The following is a 7,317-nucleotide window of genomic DNA, read 5'->3' as shown; positions in this document are numbered from 1 at the left end:
AAAAGCAAATGCCCTCCTGCTGTGGCAGGTCCATACGCAAGTCTGCATGTACCTATGTCGTCTGCATGCGCTGGTCCGATCTGACCATTTGAGTTTGGTGAACGCATCAAATGCTGGGCTTTAGAGGTTAGGTGCTTTGCTTAACGATTTTGCTACATGAGCTGGATCACTTTGCAATACTGAATTTTCAGCCCCATGGGGCAGAAGCCAGGACCCTGGGGAGGTTCAGACCTCCTAGGAGGCACGGACAGACACAGCTCTGATCTAAGTGCGGAGGGAAATATGTAGCGCAGTTGCATGGCCACTATCACATCATGTAATTCATGAGTGTGTGACACCTTAGTAGGTGCAATTGGCCAAAAGTGGGAAATGCAGTGAAGTCTTGCTATTGCCCTTTCCTACTCTTCTGCCCCCCATAAATAGTTTGTTGACATCTATGTGACAAGAACTGAAGGCACTCTGTTCCCTAGGAGGAAGGCAAGCAGGGCATGGTGATCTCAGGAGTGGCTCCCTTGGCTTTACTTGTTCACTCAAGTCTGAGAAACCATATCCCTGAGCCCATTTCACTGGCTTTCTTTTGGAACTTGGTATCATTGTCAGCTGTCAATAACTCACTCCATTTACCGCTCTCAGCTGCTCAGGAGGACACAGCAGAGCCTAAGCGGGGTTATGTTACTGCGTGATAACAGCAATTCTTAAGTCAAAGGGTATAATGAGGCTCTCCCTAGCTTTGGATTTCCTATAGAAACGGGCGATGGTGCCTGCATCTGTTTGTGCCTGCTGCTTGTGGACTCTCCCCCTCTTCTCCTCCGCAGGTCTGGCTCCCCCGCCCCAGCCCAGCAGTGGTGGAGCTGAGCGGCTGTGGGCACTTGATGCTGATTAAATTCTGCTGACTGAGGAAGATGTCAAATTCTACCCAAAGCAGAGAGCCGCCAAGGAAAAGCTGCTTTTCTTTGCTTTTGACAGCTGGAGCCATGAATTTAAGCAGAGGTCTCACCTTCAGGCAAGTCAACAGCTGGGCAGGGAGCAGTCTTTCTTAAAGAGAGAGTGCACCGCATTTTCTGGAGTTCAGTGTTCAGAGGTGAACGAGTTGAAGTGCAAGAGAACATTTATGTAAAAACCCAGGTGCAGCTGGGTTTTTTGTTGTATTTTTTTTTTCTTTTACTAGAGAAGGACCAAGTAACAAACAAGAAAGAGGAAATGAAAACACAGTCTTAATTCCCACCCTTGGTGTTTCTTATCTTCCATTTCCCCTGTGGTACGTACATGGAGGAGATGCAGCCCACATCTGTACGGGAAGTTCCCGGAGTCCTTTCCCTAAGAAGACCGTGCACTGCGTCACATTTACTTTTATATTTGTGTGTCAGCCATGCTTCAGGAATCAGTGGCTCTGTTGACCAGTAGTGGGATCTGTAAGACCTTTCCCTGTTTTCAAACCTGTCTGTGCACAGGAGCCATCCAAAGCTGTTACTACTGAGGAACTGCTCACTTGCCTTTGCGATGGGACACCTGCGGGCTCAGTTCAGTGAGCAGTGGATGGGAGTTCCCATAACAAAATATCACTGCCATAACTAAATGCCCATCACTGCCAGTTATTACTGGCAGTATCACCTGAAAGACCAAAGACTGAATGGTACCAAAATATAATTAGGCTTCACTCCCACACTATAATCGCTGGGTCCAAAAGAGGAACTTTGTCACTGCAGGGCCAGGCTTTGCAATACCGGATTTTCAGCCCCATGGGGCAGAAGCCAGGACCCTGGGGAGGTTCAGACCTCCTAGGAGGCACGGACAGACACAGCTCTGATCTAAGTGCGGCGGGAAATATGTAGCGCAGTTGCATGGCCACTGTCATATCACGTAATTCATGAGTGTGTGGTATCTTAGTAGGTGCAATTGGCCAAAAGTGGGAAATGCAGTGAAGTCTTGCTATTGTCCTTTCCTACCCTTCTACCCTCCATAAAGCCACAGCTGCTTAGAGTACTCTGGCCACTAGACAAGAGATTTGGGGGTACTCCCAAGCTCTCTGGTTGGAAAGACAACTTTAGGAAAGAATTAGAAATTAGTTGGACCAGAAGAAAAGTATGTAACTCTGTTTAGTTTGCACACAGGTGGTAAGGGACATCCTGGGCTACGCATGCTGGTCTCAGGGCTGTTTAGGTACTTCATGCAATAGCTGCTTCGTGCAAAATGCAGAAGCAATCCTGAGGCAGGGCAAGGAAGCCAAGGCTGTGGCTAGGCGAGTGCCCTGGGCAGTAGGCATCATAGCTGTGAACACTCCTTTCTGACATAGTGAATCCAATTTTCTTTCCCTTCCTTGCTGGAAGACCTACAAGAGGAGAAATGTTCCACCTCAGCCTCTCCCCTGATTGTTACAACACTTTCTAGGGAGGCAGGAAAAGTGAATGTGAATTTCAAGCCTTTCAGAAGGGAATGATGTCCATCTCCCCAGTACCCTGGAAATACAAAATGAGAGCAGGACACCACTCCCCTTGGTTAGGATGGAAGAAGTCCTAATGGACTTCTAACCATGTTTAAGACTGTCACTTACTTTGTGGCATCCAATGTATATCCTGGGAAGACTGCTGCAACTGCCAAGCTCTTGTGTGAAAACACAGGATCATCATCATTGTCACTGTTGCTCTGAGGAAAAAAAAAAAAAAGCAGCAGACATCATCATCCAGCCCAACAGGGAAAAGGAGGGAAGGGTGGAGAAAAGAAACGGTTTGTGTTTGGATATCCATTGATGGAGATGTGTGGGGTAGAAGTCACACTTCTCTGATGTACAAACACTGAAGTGCTTGTAACCATGTGTAGCTATAGAACTTTAAGAATGCTTAAATAGGATTTTTTAATGTTAAGAGTTGAAGCACCTATTGAAAGTAGGTATTTGCAGACTTAAGCAGTAGCGGAGGTTACCAAAGTTAAAATTTAGGGTATAGGCACCAAAACTCCATCCAGGCCCCAACCTAAATACAGGCAGGCCTTCTTTGGATTTCGCCTGATCCATTCCAGCAATTTTTCCTAAAATTTTTCATCTTTATTTTAGCTCCACCAGTGGTAGGAAAAGTGGAGTCTCTTGAAGGTAAGTGATTGTGAATGTGTTGTCTTATTTATCAAACAGACAAGAAGCCAAACATAAAAAAAAAAGTTTTCATAACTACTTTGTTATCATCACATAGAGGAAAGATAAAATTCCACTTCTGCCATCATTCCAACTAACTACGACCCTAAACCTTTGCTGAAACTTGTGCCAAATCTAAGCTTTCAAACATTTGTAAGTTCAAAGGCATTGGAAAACCTGCAGAAGTTATATTTCAAGTGGAATTGAAAGACAGAGGCTACTTTCTGCTCTGCTTGAAAGCAAGAAAGCATGGAAAACTGGTGCCAGACTTCTTTCTTCCTAGATTTTCTGCCTAGTTTTACAGCCTCCTACTGTTCAGGTGGGGCTCTGTAAGAGCGAAAACTTGGATGGCTACGTATTCTTCTGAATCTCATTTCTAAATGCTTAAGGAGCATCCACCACCATCTCAAGTAAGAAAGATCCTGGGTACAGCTGAAACCAGCCAAAGACATGAAGTGAAAAAGCACAGTTTGTTGTGAGCATTGCAGCTAGAACTGCCAGCTTTGTGATTTTAGAAAAGAAACTTAACCACCAGCACATCATGACATTTTTGGTGTGATGCATGATGATGCGTGGGTAGATTGCAATGCCACATGTTGTTATTTCAATGCATTAACATCATCAGGGTTTATTGAAGCGTTGCTGTGTTTTAGCAGAACATCATTATCTCCTGCAGCAGCTTCAGCTCAGCCAATCCTACTAGGTTCACAGATATTAAGTGTCTAAAAAAAATCTACTTTGCCTAGATTTGCATCTTAATATTCTAGCAAACCAGATAACTGGAAGCAATTTCATAGAAAATGATTTTAAAATGTAGTTTATGTATAGATTCATATTTCAGTACTTCTCACTTCAGTCTTTTCTGAGAAGGGAAACATGCCTTGTTACTTTTGCAAATAATCATGCAGTTTCCATTTCAGACAATAATTGTAATTAAAAATATATATTAGAGAGATTCAAACCAGACAATTTTCTTCCAAAAAGGTAAAACGCTCTAAAAAAGTATCAATTATGAATTATTCTTCTAATTCCCAGGTACCTTACAGGCACAAAGAATGATCCTGCTGCAACTTTTTGTCAAGGAGAGATGCAAATAATACAATTAGCTTGTTAAAAAAAATTGATCCAATCTTGAAGTACTGTGGTAAATATCAACTATGCCTTCCAGACACAAAGCTTTAAATTAACACTAATGGAAATCGTAGGATGAAAACTTTCCTTGCCACAGTGAAAATATGGGGCACACAATGCACAAACTTAGCTTAATTTGAAAGAGAATCCAGAATATTTGGTCTGTAGTCATTTAAGCTGGGATCGATTAAGCACAGTTGAGTATTCATTTGGATAGTAGCTTCCCACACAGGCTGTGTCCTGGAACTGTGCTGAGATTATTTTATCTGCGTGAAGGACCTCTGTGTCCCTATTACCAGGAAATAGTTAATATTCTTTCCCACTGGGGCCCACATGCACCTGCACAACTGTGGTGTGTGGTTTCTTCTTGCAGCTGCATCTGTGACTCCGCTGCTGCCTGTGTAGAGGTTTTAAAGTGTAAATGGAGAGTTGGTGAGGCTACCCTTCAGTGGCAATGCAGCCTCAAGGGCTGCTGCAGAAGCAGTGAAACCACTCTTAGTAAAGAAGCACTTTCAGTAAAGCATGTTTCTCAGCTGTTAACATTATATCCCACCTTGCTCTGGAAAATTCAAAGCATATTATAAATACCAGTTAATAATGTATCCTCACAATGCCATTCTGGAGATGCTGTCTATGATTATCTTGATTTTTCCAGAGGAAGAAAATTAGACTGTGAGACCTTAACTCATTTTCCTAAGGTCACCAAGAGCACGCCTGTGGCAGAGCCAGATACACAGTGCAGATCTTTCCCAGCCCTGTAGTTTGGCTGCTCAGCCACTCTGCTGCTCCCTTAGTTTGCCATCTGAATTCCTTGAGCAAATGGAGGACTATTTTTGTCCCAATTGCTAAAACCCATCGTTTACAATATCTGCTCCTTCTCAGGAATGAGAAGATTATGGGGGTCAGTAGTCAGGAGAGAGAGTTATCAGCTAGCCCTGGGCTCCGGGAGCAGTGATTAGCATCATCTGTTATTAACCGCAGACGTATGCTCTGGAGCAGAAGTGCTCAACTCTCCTCTGCGTTCAAGATCTGTCTGGTGTGAGGGTGATGTATGGGAGGGAAGAGATTGCGTTCACTGATTCTACAAGGTGATGTGATTTAGAGGAGCGAGATGGTTGTTTTAGTCTATTCGCATCATGTGATCCCCTTAAGGCTCATATACCACTGAAGGATCGCCGGAGCTGAAGGACTGCTTGCCCTTCGCACTCCTTTTTTGCACTGTTCCTTCCCCCAGCATGTTCCCCATGGTGTGGTGGGAGAGTGACAATTGGCACATGAGCCAAATCTGCTGCTTTTGGGCTGATGGAGATTCTTCTCCTCCAGGCAGCATTTTTAAGCCAAGGATTTCAGTGTCAACCTCACTTTTAAGAGAGTGTGTGCTGTTATCTTTAGGTTTACAACTTTCTGAAAAGAAAAGGAGATTTATAGGAAGAAAATGAGAGTGCATATGCACACCTTATCATGCAAGACAGGCAGACAAGCGTAGCTACACAAAGAATTACTGCATGTGGTTGTTGGTGCATGGTTGCACAGGGAGCTTTAGTTCGTGTTCACGCACAAAGCTGCTTGTTTCAAGCAAAAAGACTACCAGGGTGAGAGATCACGTAAGTGGAAAGAGATGCTGGCTGTGTTTTCTGTGTGTACCTCTTGGTGTAAAAATTCTCCCTGTCTGCTCTAACAGTAGCTGTATTTAGGTTAAAAACACAAAATGTCTCAGCATAAATCACTGAAGTTTTTCTTTCTTTCAGAGACTTGATTTCCTCCCTCCCCCCCTGCTTCTTGGCTTTGTTTTATTTAACCTAAAATAAAAGTCCCCTGAATTTTTTTGTGAGTAGGAAAAACCTATCCCTCTGTTGCACAGCAAGTGACCCTCACTTTATCTGGTTTAGAAGAACAAAAGTTTAAGGAAAGATTCCTGGGAAATGTCTTATTGCTGCCGTAGCCCTAAGCCTTGATAAGAACCCCATCGAGCTGACATACCCACACATATATATGTAACAGGTGGCCCCTGCTCCCAAGCAACCTGCTCCCAAAGAGAATGAGGCATTTTCTCACAATACTTAGATGCTACAAAGACTTTGAAACTCCTGCTCAGAGTCTTCATGCACACAGTCAAACCCCAGCTCAGCAGCAGCTGCCCCCCCGCCGCCGCCTACGCTGTCTGAATGGCCAGGCCACGTTGCAGCAAGTTTAACTTGAAGGAAAGAAAACTGGGGGACAAGGCTTCATGGTCACCTGCCCTTTATCACACCCAGCATTCAAACAGTAGAGCTTCCCTTAAGGAAATGAAGGATCCACTTCTGAATTTCTATTCTGGTATCTGGCACCTCTGAAGAGAGCAGCTTCCTCATTAGGGTAATAGATGTCCTGGGCAAGTCACTCGTCTGTGGAAGCTTTTCCACTTGTTATAACTTATGTATAGGGACTCAACACTCTTACGACTCTCCTGCAAATAAATACCCTCTTCAGGAGGCAAGAAAATTGGGGGGGGTGGGGTGGGGTGGGTGAGTGGGGTGTCTGACCCATTTTAGGCAGAAGGCAAGATCTTCAAGCAGGAAAGCAAATACTAGTGAACCTTTTGCCTCAACTGTGGAGCACCTGGAGCCAGCCTGAATAGGAATTAAAAAAAAGAGAAAGATTGCACTGCTAATGACTCAAATCATGGTGGGAGACACCCAGCTTGGACACTTAGCTCAAGGAGAGCCTCACAGCTCCGAGCAGTAAGGGAACAGCAATCCCTTCCTCTGCTCTGGACCTAAGGCACTTGAATACTCCCGCGAGTCTTGAGGCTAAAAGTTGCTTGTTGGCTGGCTTGGTGACTCCTCAGGCCTTTGCTGGACTCTGAGGTTCCTCCTCTTTAGCAAGGAGAAGCAGCTCTCCCATTGCCTGGTAGAGAAGGCCTCAATGCCTGGAGGTTGTGCCTCATCCCGTGCCATGGCTGAGCTCTGCCTGGAGGTCAGGTGCTGCAGCAGAGCAGCCTTCATCCTTTGCATCTGCAGGCCGGTGATCACAGGCTTGCTCCCCTGGACCTCAGCGGGTGTCGCTTTTTGTCTGTGCCCTAT

The 7,317-nt window shown here is 44.8% G+C and overlaps 1 non-coding gene across 1 annotated transcript; it reads left to right on the top strand.

The window, feature by feature from the left end:
* Window positions 1-2,457: 2,457 nt before the first annotated feature.
* On the top strand, window positions 2,458-2,572 carry LOC142593868 (U6atac minor spliceosomal RNA). The gene has a single exon (XR_012831166.1). It is a non-coding gene; the product is annotated as a U6atac minor spliceosomal RNA (small nuclear RNA).
* The last annotated feature ends 4,745 nt before the right edge of the window (window positions 2,573-7,317 follow it).

The sequence above is a fragment of the Pelecanus crispus genome, chromosome 6 (assembly GCF_030463565.1).
Source record: "Pelecanus crispus isolate bPelCri1 chromosome 6, bPelCri1.pri, whole genome shotgun sequence".
Taxonomy (NCBI): Eukaryota; Metazoa; Chordata; class Aves; order Pelecaniformes; family Pelecanidae; genus Pelecanus; species Pelecanus crispus.
The sequence above is the reverse complement of the archived record's forward strand: the minus strand, read 5'-3'. Positions and strand labels throughout refer to the sequence as shown.